This window comes from Coregonus clupeaformis, chromosome 18 (assembly GCF_020615455.1).
Source record: "Coregonus clupeaformis isolate EN_2021a chromosome 18, ASM2061545v1, whole genome shotgun sequence".
Taxonomy (NCBI): domain Eukaryota; kingdom Metazoa; phylum Chordata; class Actinopteri; order Salmoniformes; family Salmonidae; genus Coregonus; species Coregonus clupeaformis.
Window position 1 is genome coordinate 54,412,260 of NC_059209.1, and position 18,336 is coordinate 54,430,595.

Genomic DNA, 18,336 nt, shown 5'->3' on the forward strand with positions numbered 1-18,336 from the left:
AGATAACAAGGGTTCAAACTGTAGGACCCAGTTCCTACATTTGAATATAAAAATGGATTTTATCAAATAAAACTATGCTACATTTTATCTCTGGGACCCTCAGGATGACAAATCAGAGCAAGATTACTGAATGTAAGTACATTATTTACCTTCAGAGGTGAATGTATCAAACCAGTTGCCGTGATAAGTTTTTGTTGTTGTGCACTCTCCTCAAACAATAGCATGGTCTTTTTCACTGTAATAGCTACTGTAAATTGGACAGTGCAGTTAGATGAACAAGAATTTACGCTTTCTGCCCATATAAGACATGTCTATGTCCTGGAAAGTTTGCTGTTACTTGCAACAGTCATGCTAATCACATTAGCGCACGTTAGCTCAACCGTCCCGTATACGGGACACCGATCCTGTAGAAGTTAAGAAAAGGTTGTGCTAGGCAACTGTTCATGCAACCGTTTCATGACCTGGATGCAACCCTCTGTCTCTGACTGCTTCATCCATGCAGAGATGAGAAGTCAGTGTGTGAAAGCATCCTGCTGCTCAGGGGAGAGGCTGCAGGACACTAGAGGAGGTGACAGAGTCGGCTGGAGAGTCGTGAACTCGCTGTTAAAGTTACTGATGTCCACAGACTCCTTGATTTTTAGCAGGAACGGAAGATAAACTTTTTTAGCTAGCAGTGCATCCCAGTCTATAGTCTGTTTGTCAAATAGATATGAGTTAAGTTACAAAATATAAGGTATTCTCCCACAAGCATCTCAAAGATAAGGCTGATGCATCTATATCTAAAAGCATTGATTGAAAATGATTTGAACTAAACTACTTTGAAAAATTGCTCGCACTTGACTTAATTTATGTCCCCCTTTCCGGCTCCCAGTCTTTTCTCTGGATTCCTCTTAAGAAGCTGCAGGGAGTAGGGGTATGATTAGGGATCAGCATGTACAGACAGGGTGATGGTTCAAAACAAACACTGGTATCTTCAAAACAAAACTCTTTCTGAACAGTTCCTGTCACGATCGTCGTAGGGAATAGACCAAGGCGCAGCGTGATGAACGAACATGTTTGACTTTATTATCTTTAGTGATAATAGACAACAATCAACAAAACAAGAAACGACTCGTGAAGTCCACGGTAACAATGACCAACACGGAACAAGAACCCACAAACACAAAGGGAAAACAGACAGTTTAAATATGGCTCCCAATCAGAGACAACCAACGACAGCTGACACTCGTTGCCTCTGATTGGGAGTCACTCTAGCCAACATAGAAATAAACACAACAGAATGAACACACCCTGGCTCAACATATAGAGTCCCAGAGCCAGGGTGTGACAGTACCCCCCCCTAAAGGCGCGAACTGCGACCGCGCCTCGACTAGAGCAAAACAGGGGAGGGCTGGGTGGGCATTCCTCCTCGGCGGCGGTTCTGGCTCCGGGCTTGCCCACCACCCTCCAATAATCCCCCCATAGCGCCCCTGGTCCGGTCTGGCCCCGCTGGCTGGAGCTGGACTGGACGTAGCAGGAGCGGATAGCTTCAGCTCCGTAGTGGAGCAGTTGACCGGTACCTGGTTAGGCACCGGTGACCCAGGCACGGGTTGTGCCGGACTGACGACGCGCACCCCTGGCTTGGTGCGTGGGACAGGAACGGGCCTCACCGGACTGACGACTCGCACCCCTGGCTTGGTGCGTGGAGCAGCAACGGGCCGGACCGGGCTGACGATGCGCACCCCTGCCTTGGTGCGTGGAGCCGAACGGGCCTCACCGACTGACGACTCGCACTCCCTGGCTTGGTGCGTGGAGCAGCAATGGGCCGGACCGGGCTGACGATGCGCACCCCTGGCTTGGTGCATGGAGCCGGAACGGGCCTCACCGGACTGACGACTCGCACCCCCTGGCTTGTGCGTGGAGCAGCAACGGCCGGACCGGGCTGACGATGCGCACCCTGGCTTGGTGCGTGGAGCCGGAACGGGCTTTACCGGGCTGACGACTCGCACCCCTGGCTTGGTGCGTGGAGCAGCGACGGGCTTTACCAGGCTGACGACTCGCACCCCTGGCTTGGTGCGAGTAGCAGGAACAGGCCGGGCCGGGCTGGCGACGCGCACTGTAGGCTTGGTGCGAGTGGCAGGAACAGGCCGGGCCGGGCTGGCGACGCACATCGTAGGTTTGGTGCGAGGAGCAGGAACAGGCCGGGCCGGCGACGCGCACCGTAGGCTTGGTGCGAGTGGCAGGAACAGGCCGGGCCGGGCTGGCGACGCGCACCGTAGATTTGGTGCGAGTGGCAGGAACAGGCCGGGCCGGGCTGGCGACGCACACCGTAGACTTGGTGCGAGGAGCAGGAACAGGCCGGGCCGGGCTGGCGACGCGCACCGTAGGCTTGGTGCGAGTGGCAGGAACAGGCCGGGCCGGGCTGGCGACGCGCACCGTAGATTTGGTGCGAGTGGCAGGAACAGGCCGGGCCGGGCTGGCGACGCACACCGTAGACTTGGTGCGAGTGGCAGGAACAGGCCGGGCCGGGCTGGCGACGCACACCGTAGGCTTGGTGCGAGGGGCAGGAACAGGCCGGACCGGGCTGGCGACGCGCACCGTAGGCTTGGTGCGAGAGGCAGGAACAGGCCGACCGGGCTGGCGACGCGCACCGTACATTTGGTGCGAGGGGCCGTAACAGGCCGGACCGTACTGGGGACACACACCACTGGCTCTACCCCGGGATCTGGAACGGGCCGGACCGGACTGGTAACACACCCCAGTACCTCTCGCCGTGCCTCTAAACCTTCTTTCCCTACTTTGACCAGTGGCCCCCGTAACCTGGTGGCCTTCTGAATACGCCCCTTTTCTGCCTCCGTCCGCCCCGTCGTCCATGCCCTGTGCCCCCCCCCTAAAAATGTTTTGGGGTTGCCTCTCGTCAGCCCGACGACGACACTGATCACGCCGTTGCTCCTCTCTCCGTCGCCTCTCTACTGTCTCACTCCATGGCCGGCGATCCATCCCGGCCAGGATTTCCTCCCAGGTCCAGGACCCCTGCCCGTCTAAGATCTGCTCCCACGTCCAGGCTGCCTGCTCCTGGACACGCTGCTTGGTCCTGTGATAGTGGGTTCTTCTGTCACGATCGTCGTAGGGAATAGACCAAGGCGCAGCGTGATGAACGAACATTTTTGTTTTGTTTCAATTCTGTTTCTGGTGTCCTTTGACAGCTCTTTGGTCTTGGCCATAGTGGAGTTTGGAGTGTGACTGTTTGAGGTTGTGGACAGGTGTCTTTTATACTTTTAACCCACAAACACAAAGGGAAAAACAGACAGTTTAAATATGGCTCCCAATCAGAGACAACGCGTGTCAGCTGGTGCTGGTTGTCTCTAATTGGGAGCCATATTTAAACTGTCTGTTTTTCACTTTGTGTTTGTGGGTTCTTGTTCCGTGTTTGGTCATTGTTACCGTTGGACATTACGAGTCGTTTATTGTTTTGTTGATTGTTGTTCTATTATCACTAAAGATAATAAAGTCAAACATGTTCGTTCATCACGCTGCGCCTTGGTCTATTCCCTACGACGATCGTGACAGTTCCCAAATACAGTGGGGGAAAAAGTATTTAGTCAGCCACCAATTGTGCAAGTTCTCCCACTTAAAAAGATGAGAGAGGCCTGTAATTTTCATCATAGGTACACGTCAACTATGACAGACAAATTGAGAATTTTTTTCTCCAGAAAATCACATTGTAGGATTTTTAATGAATTTATTTGCAAATTATGGTGGAAAATAAGTATTTGGTCACCTACAAACAAGCAAGATTTCTGGCTCTCACAGACCTGTAACTTCTTCTTTAAGAGGCTCCTCTGTCCTCCACTCGTTACCTGTATTAATGGCACCTGTTTGAACTTGTTATCAGTATAAAAGACACCTGTCCACAACCTCAAACAGTCACACTCCAAACTCCACTATGGCCAAGACCAAAGAGCTGTCAAAGGACACCAGAAACAAAATTGTAGACCTGCACCAGGCTGGGAAGACTGAATCTGCAATAGGTAAGCAGCTTGGTTTGAAGAAATCAACTGTGGGAGCAATTATTAGCAAATGGAAGACATACAAGACCACTGATAATCTCCCTCGATCTGGGGCTCCACGCAAGATCTCACCCCGTGGGGTCAAAATGATCACAAGAACGGTGAGCAAAAATCCCAGAACCACACGGGGGACCTAGTGAATGACCTGCAGAGAGCTGGGACCAAAGTAACAAAGCCTACCATCAGTAACACACTACGCCGCCAGGGACTCAAATCCTGCAGTGCCAGACGTGTCCCCCTGCTTAAGCCAGTACATGTCCAGGCCCGTCTGAAGTTTGCTAGAGTGCATTTGGATGATCCAGAAGAGGATTGGGAGAATGTCATATGGTCAGATGAAACCAAAATAGAACTTTTTGGTAAAAACTCAACTCGTCGTGTTTGGAGGACAAAGAATGCTGAGTTGCATCCAAAGAACACCATACCTACTGTGAAGCATGGGGGTGGAAACATCATGCTTTGGGGCTGTTTTTTCTGCAAAGGGACCAGGACGACTGATCCGTGTAAAGGAAAGAATGAATGGGGCCATGTATCGTGAAATTTTGAGTGAAAACCTCCTTCTATCAGCAAGGGCATTGAAGATGAAACGTGGCTGGGTCTTTCAGCATGACAATGATCCCAAACACACCGCCCGGGCAACGAAGGAGTGGCTTCGTAAGAATCATTTCAAGGTCCTGGAGTGGCCTAGCCAGTCTCCAGATCTCAACCCCATAGAAAATCTTTGGAGGGAGTTGAAAGTCCGTGTTGCCCAGCGACAGCCCCAAAACATCACTGCTCTAGAGGAGATCTGCATGGAGGAATGGCCAAAATACCAGCAACAGTGTGTGAAAACCTTGTGAAGGCTTACAGAAAACGTTTGACCTGTGTCATTGCCAACAAAGGGTATATAACAAAGTATTGAGAAACTTTTGTTATTGACCAAATACTTATTTTCCACCATAATTTGCAAATAAATTCATTAAAAATCCTACAATGTGATTTTCTGGATTTTTTTTCTCATTTTGTCTGTCATAGTTGACGTGTACCTATGATGAAAATTACAGGCCTCTCTCATCTTTTTAAGTGGGAGAACTTGCACAATTCGTGGCTGACTAAATACTTTTTCCCCCACTGTATATACAAATATGAAAGACAAAATTAGAAGAGAAAGGAGGGTTGTTACCTTTTGAAGGATGGAGTCTGGAGAGAGGCATCCAGGATAATGAACATCATCATTAACTATGCTGTCAAACACCTCTTCATCTTCTCCTGGGAATGGAGACTGGCAAAAGATTGATAGAGAGAAGGCTTTATTCTGTTTTATAACTAGTCATTGAAACTATATAACGTTACATATCTGTGTATTTGTGGTTATTAATTTCTCTTTGCATTTATTATGGATCCCCATTAGCTGCTGCCAAAGCAGCAGCTACTCTTCCTGGGGTCCAGCAAAATTAAGAAAGTTATATATTTTTAAAAACATTACTATACATTCATAACAGATTTCACAACATATTAAGTCTGTGCCCTCAGGCCTCTACTCTACTACCACATATCTATAACACAAAATCCATGTGTACATGTGTGTATAGTGCGTATGTTATCGTGTGTTTGTATGCATGTGTCTATGTTGGTGTTGCTTGTTTGTGACGAACTGTTTTAGTCTGTCTGTGTTTTAGGGAGTGCGTTTTTGGTGTTTATCACTTACCTCTCCCACAAGCATCTCAAAGATAAGGACGCCCATTCCCCACCAGTCCACAGCTCGTGTGTAGTTATCATCAGTAAGCACCTCAGGCACCAGGAACTCTGGGGTTCCACAGAATGTTGACGTCTGGTCACCATGCCCCATCCCTGCCAGGACAACAGCAGATGGAGCAGTGTTTAACTACACACACAGTTTTAAATATGTAATTTCCATGCATACCCACATACTCTGTCACATATGATAAACCATAATTTGACCTTCTTTACAAAGTCCAAAGTCTGTGATTTTAACAGATCCATCTGCGTCCATCAGCAAGTTGTCCATCTTCAAATACCTGTGTAAAACACTTCTAATTTAAATAAGCTGCAGATGCAAGCTATAGCTGTATTTAGCGCTGGTTTATAACACCCGTCAGTCAAATGACTCAGACACGACTTACCAATAAACTATCTTACTTACTCTAGACCCAGCAGAACACAGGCTGAGTAGAACCTGTAACACAAAGAAAAGTCAAGAAAATCTAAGAGAAGTCAAGACAATCCAAAAATGTACTGTTAAGTGTGTGTGTGTGTGTGTGTGTGTGTGTGTGTGTGTGTGTGTGTGTGTGTGTGTGTGTGTGTGTGTGTGTGTGTGTGTGTGTGTGTGTGTGTGTGTGTGTGTGTGTGTGTGTGTGTGTGTGTGTGTGTGTGTGTGTGTGTGTGTGTGTGTGTGTGTGTGTGTGTGTGTGTGTGTGTGTGTGTGTGTGTGTGTGTGTGTGTGTGTGTGTGTGTGTGTGTGTGTGTGTGTGTGTGTGTGTGTGTGTGTGTGTGTGTGTGTGTGTGTGTGTGTGTGTGTCTCCTGTAGCTCAGTTGGTAGAGCGTGGCGCTTGCAACGCCAGGGTTGTGGGTTCGTTTCCCACGGGGGGCCAGTATGAAAAATGTATGCACTCACTAACTGTAAGTCGCTCTGGATAAGAGCGTCTGCTAAATGACTAAAATTTTTAAAAAATTTAAAATCTTGTAAGGTACAACTCACCTGGTCTGCACCTCAGAGAAGACGTTATTGTGGATATGGATCATGACGTCACCCCCTGGCGAGTACAAAACACACATGCTCACTTGTCTGGAAGCAGCCGTACAGGTTGACTAGAAAAGGGTGCCTCGATGCGTTGATCATCTCGAAGATCCTCCTCTCACACATAAGGCTGTCAAGCCATCAGAGAGAGCATTTCTTACTGTAAATAAGTTATTATCTGTGGGTATCACTGCTGTACTACTGTATGTGTGTTAAGTGAGCAAGCCTATCCATTGTATGGTATACTATATCATTATGTCTACTATTCTTAATAAAGAACACTAACCTGTCCACTTCATCATGGGTCACAATGTCCCTCTTCAAGGCTTTGATGGCGTAGAGTTTTCCGGTCTTCTTCAACTCAGCTAGAGTACCTGGATAGGGTGAATATTAGAGTACGTGATGCAGTGGGCTATGCAAAGTCATATAATACTGTAACATCATGTTGTGTTGGCAAAAAACAATGGACCTTTCCAAAGTGTCCTCTTCCCAGGACAGAGATACATTTGAAATCTGCATCCTTGCTCTCTCTGTTGTGTAGTTTTCAGTGGAGGACTGAAAAGAGTCAGACAGATATGCCACAAAGCTAGAACCATGGACACCAATACCAGTCATTCAAAGTCTTCTAAAGCACTCTATGCACATGACTTTACCAAAATGACATTTTACTACCACAGTTTTCTGTTTAGTGGAGCTGGGTAGGCATATGTGGTGTTTTCTGTGCTGTTGAGACCGTGTTGGGGATTCTTCTTCCCTGGTCAGTGCTAGACGTTTTAGATGACTGTTCCTCACTTATGTTAAGCCTAATCACAGGCATGTCACTGCAGATCAAGAGAAACACAATGAAGGTCATATACAGTCGTGGTCAAAGTTTTGAGAATGACACACGTATTGGTCTTCACAAAGTTTGCTGCTTCAGTGTTTTTAGATATTTTTGTCAGATGATACTATGGTATACTGACGTATAATTACAAGCATTCCATAAGTGTCAAAGGCTTTTATTGACAATTACATTAAGTGTGTCACGCTCGTTCATGAACGGGTCAGACCAAGGCGCAGCGTGATATGCATACATGTTTATTTGAACCGAATCAACAACTACAAAACAACAAACGAAACGTGAAGTCCAAGGTACACAAACAACATACCTCAAAACGACACCGGATTCAAAAATTATAATCTTTCAATTTAAATTATTATATAAAATTATTGCTACCAATAGAATGTTATTTATTTATATTTATATTCTCAAAAAACCAACACTCGATCCCACTGATGTCAACAACTACAGACCAGTATCCCTTCTTTCTTTTCTTTCCAAAACTATTGAGCGTGCCGTCTTTAGCCAACTCTCTTGCTATCTCTCTCAGAATGACCTTCTTGATCCAAACCAGTCAGGTTTCAGGACTGGTCATTCAACTGAGACTGCTCTTCTCTGTGTCACGGAGGCTCTCCGCACTGCTAAAGCTAACTCTCTCTCCTCTGCTCTTGTCCTTCTAGACCTGTCTGCTGCCTTTGATACTGTGAACCATCAGATCCTCCTCTCCACCCTCTCCGAGCTGGGCATCTCCGGCGCGGCTCACTCCTGGATTGCGTCCTACCTGACCGGTCGCTCCTACCAAGTGGCGTGGCGAGAAGCTGTCTCCGCACCACGTGCTCTCACCACTGGTGTCCCCCAGGGCTCAGTTCTAGGCCCTCTCCTTTTCTCCCTATACACCAAGTCACTTGGCTCTGTCATATCCTCACATGGCCTCTCCTATCATTGCTACGCTGACGATACACAACTAATCTTCTCCTTTCCCCCTTCTGATAACCAGGTGGCGAATCGCATCTCTGCATGTCTGGCCGACATATCAGTATGGATGACGGATCACCACCTCAAGCTGAACCCCTGGCAAGACGGAGCTGCTCTTCCTCCCGGGGAAGGACTGCCCGTTCCATGATCTCGCCATCACGGTTGACAACTCTGTTGTGTCCTCCTCCCAGAGTGCGAAGAGCCTTGGCGTGACCCTGGACAACACCCTGTCGTTCTCCGCTAACATCAAGGCGGTGACCCGATCCTGCAGGTTCATGCTCTACAACATTCGGAGAGTACGACCCTGCCTTACACAGGAAGCGGCACAGGTCCTAATCCAGGCACTTGTCATCTCCCCGTCTGGATTACTGCAACTCGCTGTTGGCTGGGCTCCCTGCCTGTGCCATTAAACCCCCTACAACTCATCCAGAATGCCGCAGCCCGTCTGGTGTTCAACCTTCCCAAGTTCTCTCACGTCACCCCCCTCCTCCGCACACTCCACTGGCTTCCAGTTGAAGCTCGCATCCGTTACAAGACCACGGTGCTTGCCTATGGAGCAGTGAGGGGAACGGCACCTCCGTACCTTCAGGCTCTGATCAGTCCCTACACCCAAACGAGGGCATTGCGTTCATCCACCTCTGGCCTGCTGGCTCCCCTTCCTCTGCGGAAGCATAGTTCCCGCTCAGCCCAGTCAAAACTGTTCGCTGCTCTGGCACCCCAATGGTGGAACAAGCTCCCTCACGACGCCAGGACAGCGGAGTCACTCACCACCTTCCGGAGACATTTGAAACCCCACCTCTTTAAGGAATACCTGGGATAGGATGAAGTAATCCTTCATCCCCAGATGGGATGGCGTATCACTGCAGAATGGATTGCAATATTTACCTGGAACTAACCTTGCAGATAGCATTACTGGGTGATCTGAAAAGTCATAGTCAATCAATCAATAATATAATAATAGTTTTAGCAAAAATGTTTATTTTTAATTCACAATCTGTAGAAGCAATGAGAATAGAAAGGTTCAGAACTTTTGTAAAACATCACAGTACGGTTGAAATATATATGGCAAATAGAAATCCTATATGGATGGTGTTAAGAGATAGATGGGAGGTATTGAATAGAGTTGAAGGATGGGACTAATAACAAATAACAACAAATAATAACAAAGATAGCTAATAATGTAAGCATACTGTGTCCATAATAAGTATATAGGTTGTATGTTGGGAGCTTTTGGGAAAGAGCACAGTTAGAAAGATATGGCATATAGAAGCAAACCGGATGGACATCATGAAAATGATCGGAGAGGTTGAGATTAGAAGAAGTTCAGGAGCAATAAAAAAATATATATATATACATATATATAATAGAATTATTGTAAAATTAACTCTGTCCATAAGGTGTAGATAGTAAGTATAGACCGGAAGTAGAGGCCTGGGCATTGTTGTTCACTAATTTACTCCAAGTAGGGAAAGGATGGTGGGGTTGAAAAGTAATAAAGGGGAGTATATACATAAAAGAAAACTAAAAAAACATGGGGGATTGGAAGTGATGCAGACAATTACATTGATAGAAGATACAATCTATCTGCAATATTAAGCTGATCCATTCACCCCCCCCCCAAAAAAAAAGATTTAAAAAAAAATAAAAAAAATAAAAAAAACAAATACAACATACCTCAACACGGAACAAGATCCCACAACCCACTAGTGCCAATAGGCTGCCTAAGTATGGTCCCCAATCAGAGACAACGAGCGACAGCTGCCTCTGATTGGGAACCACACCGGCCAACATAGAAATACACATACTAGAATAAACAACATAGACAATCACAACATAGAAAATCACACCCTGACTCAACAAATAAGAGTCCCCAGAGTCAGGGCATGACAAAGTGTATGCAAAGAGTCAATATTTGCAGTGTTGACCCTTCTTTTGTAAGACCTCTGCAATCCGCCCTGGCATGCTGTCAATTAACTTCTGGGCCACATCCTGACTGATGGCAGCCCATTCTTGCATAATCAATGCTTGGAGTTAGTCAGAATGTGTTGGTTTTTGTTTGTCCACCCTCCTCTTGAGGATCGATCACAAGTTCTCAATGGGATTAAGGTCTGGGGAGTTTCTATGTTTTGTTCCCCAAGCCACTTAGTTATCACTTTTGCCTAATGGCAAGGTGCTCCATCATGCTGGAAAAGGCATTGTTCATCACCAAACTGTTTTTGGATGGTTGGGAGAAGTTGCTCTTGGAGGATGTGTTGGTACCATTCTTTATTCATGGCTGTGTTCTTAAGCAAAATTGTGAGTGAGCCCACTCCCTTGGCTGAGAAACAACCCCACACATGAATGGTCTCAGGATGCTTTACTGTTGGCATGACACAGGACTGATGGTAGTGCTCACCTTGTCTTCTCTGGACTAAAATTTTTCCGGATGCCCCAAACAATTGGAAAGGGGATTCATCAGAGAAAATGACTTTACCCCAGTCCTCAGCAGTCCAATCCCTGTACCTTTTGCAGAATATCGGTCTGTCCCTGATGTTTTTCCTGGAGAGAAGTGGCTTCCTCGATGCCCTTCTTGACACCAGGCCATCCTCCAAAAGTCTTCGCCTCACTGTGCGTGCACATGCACTCACACCTGCCTGCTGCCATTCCAGAGCAAGCTCTGCACTGGTGGTGCCCCGATCCTGCAGCTGAATCAACTTTAGGAGACGGTCCTGGCGCTTGCTGGACTTTCTTGGGTGCCCTGAAGCCTTCTTCACAACAATTGAACCTCTCTCCTTGAAGTTCTTGATGATCCGATAAATGGTTGATTTAGGTGCAATCTTACTAGCAGCAATATCCTTGCCTTTTTGTGCAAAGCAATGATGACGGCACGTGTTTCCTTGCAGGTAACCATGGTTAACAGAGGAAGAACAATGATTTCAAGCACCACCCTCCTTTTAAAGCTTCCAGTCTGTTATTCTAACTCAGTCAGCATGACAGAGTGATCTCCAGCCTTGTCCTCGTCAACACTCTCACCTCTGTTAACGACAGAATCACTGACATGATGTCAGCTGGTCCTTTTGTGGCAGGGCTGAAATGCAGTGGAAATGTTTTTGGGGGATTAAGTTCATTTTCATGGCAAAGAGGGACTTTGCAATTAATTGCAATTCATCTGATCACTCTTCATAACATTCTGGAGTATATGCAAATTGCCATCATAAAAACTGAGGCAGCAGACTTTGTGAAAATTAATATTTGTGTCATTCTCAGAACTTTTGACCACAACTGTACAGTACCAGTCAGATGTTTGGACACACCTACTCATTCAAGGGTTTTTCTTTATTTTTTATATTTTCTATATTGTATAATAATAGTGAAGACATCAAAACAAACTATGAAATAACACATATGGAATCACGTAGTAACCAAAAAAGTGTTAAACAAATCAAAATATATTTTATATTTGAGATTCTTCAAATAGCCACCCTCTGCATTGATGACAGCACACTCTTGGCATTCTCTCAATCAGCTTCATGAGATAGTCACCTGGAATGCATTTCAATTAACAGGTGTGCCTTCTTAAAAGTTAATTTGTGGAATTTATTTCCTTCTTAATGCGTTTGAGCCAATCAGTTGTGTTGTGACAAGGTAGGGGGGTATACAGAAGATAGCCCTATTTGGTAAAAGACCAAGTCCATATTATGGCAAGAACAGCTCAAATAAGCAAAGAGAAACAATAGTCCATCATTACTTTAAGACATGAAGGTCAGTGAATAATGAACATTTGCAGTCGCAAGAACCATCAAGCGCTATGATGAAACTGGCTCTCATGAGGACCACCACAGGAAAGGAAGACCCAGAGTTACCTCTGCTGCAGAGGATAAGTTCATTAGAGTTTCCAGCCACAGAAATTGCAGCCCAAATAAATGCTTCACAGAGTTCAAGTAATAGACACATCTCAACATCAACTGTTCAGAGGAGACTGTGTGAATCAGGCCTTCATGGTCGAATTGCTGCAAAGAAACCACTATTAAAGGACACCAATAAGAAGAAGAGACCTGCTTGGGCCAAGAAACACGAGCAATGGTCTGGAGTCCAAATTGGAGATTTTTGGTTCCAACCGCCATGTCTTTGTGAGATGCTGTGTGGGTGAACGGATGATCTCCGCATGTGTATTTCTCATCGTAAAGCATGGAGGAGGAGGTGTTATGGTGTGGGGGTGCTTTTCTGGTGACACTGTCTGTGAATTATTTAGAATTCAAGGCAAACTTAACCAGCATGGCTACCACAGCATTCTGCAGTGATACGCCATCCCATCTGGGGATGAAGGATTACTTTATCCTATCCCAGGTATTCCTTAAAGAGGTGGGGTTTCAAATGTCTCCGGAAGGTGGTGAGTGACTCCGCTGTCCTGGCGTCGTGAGGGAGCTTGTTCCACCATTGGATATGTGTTATTTCATAGTTTTGATGTCTTCACTATTGTTCTACAATGTAGAAAATAGTAAAAAAATAAAGAAAAACCCTGTAATGAGTAGGTGTGTCCAAACGTTTGACTGGTACTGTATATAGTCAGGGAAATCATGCAATGATAATGATATTACATATTTTTTTTTACATTTTAGTCATTTAGCAGACGCTCTTATCCAGAGCGACTTACAGTTAGTGAGTGCTTTTTTTTTTTTCATACATATACTCCCATAAACAATTATTCTTATAAATACACAACACACAATACCTGTTTTACAGTTTATGTTCTTAATGCACACATTGTCTGTATTGTGTTTGGATGGGCAGCACTGTGCTTTCTCTCACCCTGGCAGTAAGGGGGTTGACAGAGTGGCCTTATTGGTGGAAGGTGGCGGGTTGACCACAACATCAGAGGAAGTAGATGGACTCAAAGTGGTAAAGGAACTGCATTGAGGCAGGACACTCATCATCAGATGGCCCCATGTGGCAAAGTTCATGTTCATCTGGGCAGCACGGAGGAAGTTCTTCCCTGAGTGGATGGAAAAAAACACTGAGTTCCACCCATCAACACAATATACTGTACCTATCATCAACAGTAACATGAGTAGGCCTATTCGATCTGTGACTAATGGGCCAAGGCAGGTGATTTCGCTTTTGTGAAAATGCACCTTTGACGCCTTAGTTTGGGTTGGCGCTCAATCACTGGTTTGACAAAGTTAATCTGCAAAGCCACCAGAAAAATAACACGTAGTGTGTTACATATGGGTATCTGATTGATAGACCGCACTGTGGCTAAATCATCTCATATTCGGAACTATAAACAAATCACACCTCAGTGAACAGTGTACCCTGGGGCTCCAGGCACAAACACAGGGAATGTTGTTGGTTGTTCAGGAACTCTTCCAGGCGCAAGTACTTGACTGCACACGTCGCCCTCCATTCTTGCCAGAAGACCCCAATCTCCAGCTCCCGAGACTGTGGGGGTCCAAATATGAAATATATGTACAATCTCCCAACTGAGAAATTATATGACCTTTAACCAATTCAGACACTTTCAGACTATGTACAACAGATCCCATTGAGTTCCCATACAACCAGGCAGGGGAAGTACAATGGCTCCTCCTGGTGTTCTGTAAAATAACTGCCTCAACTAGTCACCCTTTCCACTTCAATGAGAATATCAATTGCCCACTCTATTGACACTACTTGCCCACTCCAGTTGGATGCTGAAGCTTTGTCTCCAGGCCTGCTTGCTCAGGGGTTTCCAGTGGGTGCGACCCACCACTCTGTTATCCAGTTTCAGCACTGCACTCATCTCCACTGCCAGACACAAAGTCAGACATTACTGTCCTGTACTTCCTTGACTACAATAACATTTAGGAGAGCTGGTTCTACAGGTACAGTACTTGGGATATTCAAATACGACAACCACAGCTTCAACAAAGAAGTCACAAGCCCTCTGGGCACTTAATACCATACATACACAGTACACTCTCCGCAGGAGAGGAGGAGGTAGTGGATGTTCAATATAGAACTAAAGAGCTGAGTAGGGCTAAGGTCCTTTATACACGGATTTACAGGAGAGGTCTTCTGTGTGATCAGGTTGGCTGTCAACTTTGGAATCTGGTGGACTATCCGGAGCAGACGATGCACTGGTTATTTGGCTTCGTCCTGGCAAGGATTTCAGCAAGTCCTCACATCCCAGAGGCCTGACCTCAAGTGTGCCTGTAAAATGTTACATTTATCAGGAGAACAGACATTAAAATAAATATTATCATTCTGCTTTTACCTCAGATCCATAAACATACATAAAATACCTGTAAGGTTTGAAGAGAGTGGTTACCTGTTAGGGAGGCCGGCTTAAGTAAGGATGAGGAGGTTGAGGAGGAGAGGGAGGAGAGTAAACAACTTTGTAGTTGTTCCTCTGGGGGAGGGGATCCTGTAGGGAGCCCTTCTTTGGTGACAGGCTCCTGGATGGCTTCCTGAGATGACTCCCTCAGGCGGTACTCCAGAGAAAGACGCAGAAGATCTAGCTTCTGAGACGACTCTAGCACACGGGATCGGACCTGGTAGAGATATACTGTATGCAATTCCTCATACACACATAGCATAGGCACAAAAACAAATGTTCCAATGTACAAACCAAGATGATGTTTTTCCAATCTTAAACTCAGTTTACGAAAGGTTCCTTAGTCCCTATGAATTGATACTCATTTTGTATTGTTTTCGAATAGAATAGTAAAACAATAAAAAACTGCCTTTCTAGATATAACCAAGCTAGCCCACCTCAGCCAGGGCCAGTTGGTCGTGCGATGGCAGCTCCTCATGCTGCTTCACCACATCTCTAGCCACCTTCACCACCTCTGTCTGGACATAGTGTTTTAACTCTGCCACATGAATGTCCAGGGGATTGACACCCACTAGGGTACATCCTCCTGGGTCAATGGTGCATGAGAAAACAGGCATAGATTTGTTAAGGTCATATCAGCATATAAAATAGAAAGCAAAACAAACACTGGAACTGCCTAACAGATTATAGTAAGATGCAAGATGGCATTCCATGCAAAGACATGGATTGAGTCAATTGTAAATTACATATTGTAACCATGATCCCCTAACTAACTAAACTGTACCATAATGCTCTGACCTCCATGATTGGTACTGCCATGGTTGCTTCTCCCATCCCCAACACCAGTCTGGATGACTTTGATAATCTGCATTCGGATCAGCTCGATCTTGGAGCGGCTGTCCTGAAGCATCTGCTGAGGGTTCCTCTTGAAGCTGCTTTACATCTTGTGAATCTGGTCACACAGCAGTCTTTCTTGTGTTTGTTTTTGCCTCTCTGTTGTCTGCTCTGTAAAATCCCTCTGCATTCTGTTATCCTCTTCTTTCAGTTACTAATCTCTCTCTCTCTCTCACGCATTCACTCACACACTCACTGTGAGTGTTTAGGCTTCCTGTTTAGGCTTCCTGCAGAGGTGGCAGGGTTCCCTCTGCTGTGCCAACTAACACTGCTGCTAGTCTGTGAGTGCCGATGTCTTCATCCAGGCTCATTATTGGCCAGTGCAGAACCACATGTCCCTCTGCTGTCACCAACCAAAGACAAAGGGCGCGTTTGAGTGGTAAGGCTAAAGCAACCGATTGTAGATGGAAGTCGAGAAGTGAAGTCAGGAGAGATGCATCTGCGCAACCTGCACCGCGACAGCCAATGCAAATAGTCTGGGTAGCCATTTAATTAGCTGTTCAGGAGTCTTATGGCTTGGGGGTAGAAGCTGTTAAGAAGCCTTTTGGACCTAGACTTGGCGCTTCGGTACCGCTTGCCGTGCGGTAGCAGAGAGAACAGTCTATGACTAGGGTGGCTGGAGTCTTTGGCAATTTTTAGTGCCTTCCTCTGACACCTCCTGGTATAGAGGTCCTGGATGGAAGGAAGCTTGGCCCCAGTGATGTACTGGGCCGTACGCATTACCCTCGGTAGTGCCTTGCGGTCGGAGGCCGAGCAGTTGCCATACCAGGCGGTGATGCAACCAGTCAGGATGCTCTCGATGGTGCAGCTGTAGAACTTTTTGAGGGTCTGAGGACCCATGCCAAAACTTTTCAGTCTCCTGAGGGGGAATAGGCTTTGTCGTGCCCACTTCATGACTGTTTTGTTGGTGATGTGGACACCAAGAAACTTGAAGCTCTCAACCTGCTCCACTACAGCCCCAACGATGAGAATGGGGGCGTGCTCAGTCCTCCTTTTCCTGTAATCCACAATCATCTCCTTTGTCTTGATCACGTTGATCATGTTATCCTGGCACAACCAGGTCTCTGACCTCCTCCCTATAGGCTGTCTCATCATTGTCGGTGATCAGGCCTAACACTGTTGTGTCGTCAGCAAACGTAATGATGGTGTTGGAGTCGTGCTTGGCCATGCAGTCATGGGTGAACAGGGAGTACAGGAGGGGACTGAGCATGCACCCCTGAGGGGCCCCCGTGTTTAGGATCAGCGTGGCAGATGTGTTGTTACCTACCCTTACCACCTGGGGGCGGCCCGTCAGGAAGTCCAGGATCCAGTTGCAGAGGGAGGTGTTTAGTCCTAGGGTCCTTAGCTTAGTGATGAGCTTTGAGGGCACTACAGTGTTGAACGCTGAGCTGTAGTCAATTAATAGCATTCTCACGTAGGTGTTCCTCTTGTCCAGGTGGGAAAGGGCAGTGTGGAGTGCAATAGAGATTGCATCATCTGTGGATCTGTTGGGGCGGTATGCAAATTGGAGTGGGTCTAGGGTTTCTGGGATAATGGTGTTCATTTGAGCCATGACCAGCCTTTCAAAGCACGACATGGCTACTGACTTGAGTGCTATGGGTCGGTAGTCATTTAGGCAGGTTACCTTAGTGTTCTTGGGCACAGGGACTATGGTGGTCTGCTTGAAACATGTTGGTATTACAGACTCAGTCAGGGACAGGTTGAAAATATCAGTGAAGACACTTGCCAGTTGGTCAGCGCATGCTCAGAGTACACGTCCTGGTAATCCGTCTGGCCTTGCGGCCTTGTGAATGTTGACCTGTTTAAATGTCTTACTCATGTTGAGGGTCCTTTGCACAGTGCTGATATTCTCTTATTCTTAAACAAACTTTTAACTTTAGAAAACGACACAGACAACGGCTTCTGAGTTTATGTAAAAAATCTTTAGTTATGCAATTGCAGGCAGAAGTTACTACAGAGTCAACAGGATTTGTATAGCTCTTCATAATTTCTGCAAAGTTTCTAAAACAATCTCTGCTTTTTATACTAGCACTCCCTTCCTGACCCTGAACTTGCCCTAGCAACAATAAAGTATTGTTCCTAATCCTGTCTTCCCACAAACTCAGTATCAGGGGTTGAGGTGTCAGAAAATCAAACGAGACATGTTGCAGGGTTTTGAGAACTTTTTGCTGTCAAGGCCTCCATAGTTTTTAATAATGTAAGCAAATGCGCATAATAGATCATATATTCCCCATCATTCACTTCTTTGAGACTTCTAAGTGTCAACAAAATCTAGGAATTTTAAAACCATCCAGTAAAAACATAATTCCATATAAATATCAGTTGACTTACAACCATTAATCCGAGTCCCCATAACGGTGGGCAGAAGGGACCAAAACAGGCCCAGAAGTCTCAGCATAGTAATTCAACTCAACCTGTTTATCTATGTGGAGAACCATAAGGCCAGGGACAAATTTGTTAATTATATATTTTCCCATACAACACAAAACACAAAACACCAATAAGGAGTAAAAACAGGGGCAGAAGGATTGGTAACAGCCAGGTGAGCAGTTTGGTTCCCCATTCCCCAAAG

The 18,336-nt window shown here is 46.1% G+C and overlaps 1 pseudogene; it reads right to left on the bottom strand.

Moving 5' to 3' along the window:
- Positions 1-512: 512 nt before the first annotated feature.
- Positions 513-15,780, bottom strand: LOC121550683 (annotated as a pseudogene).
- Positions 15,781-18,336: the final 2,556 nt, after the last annotated feature.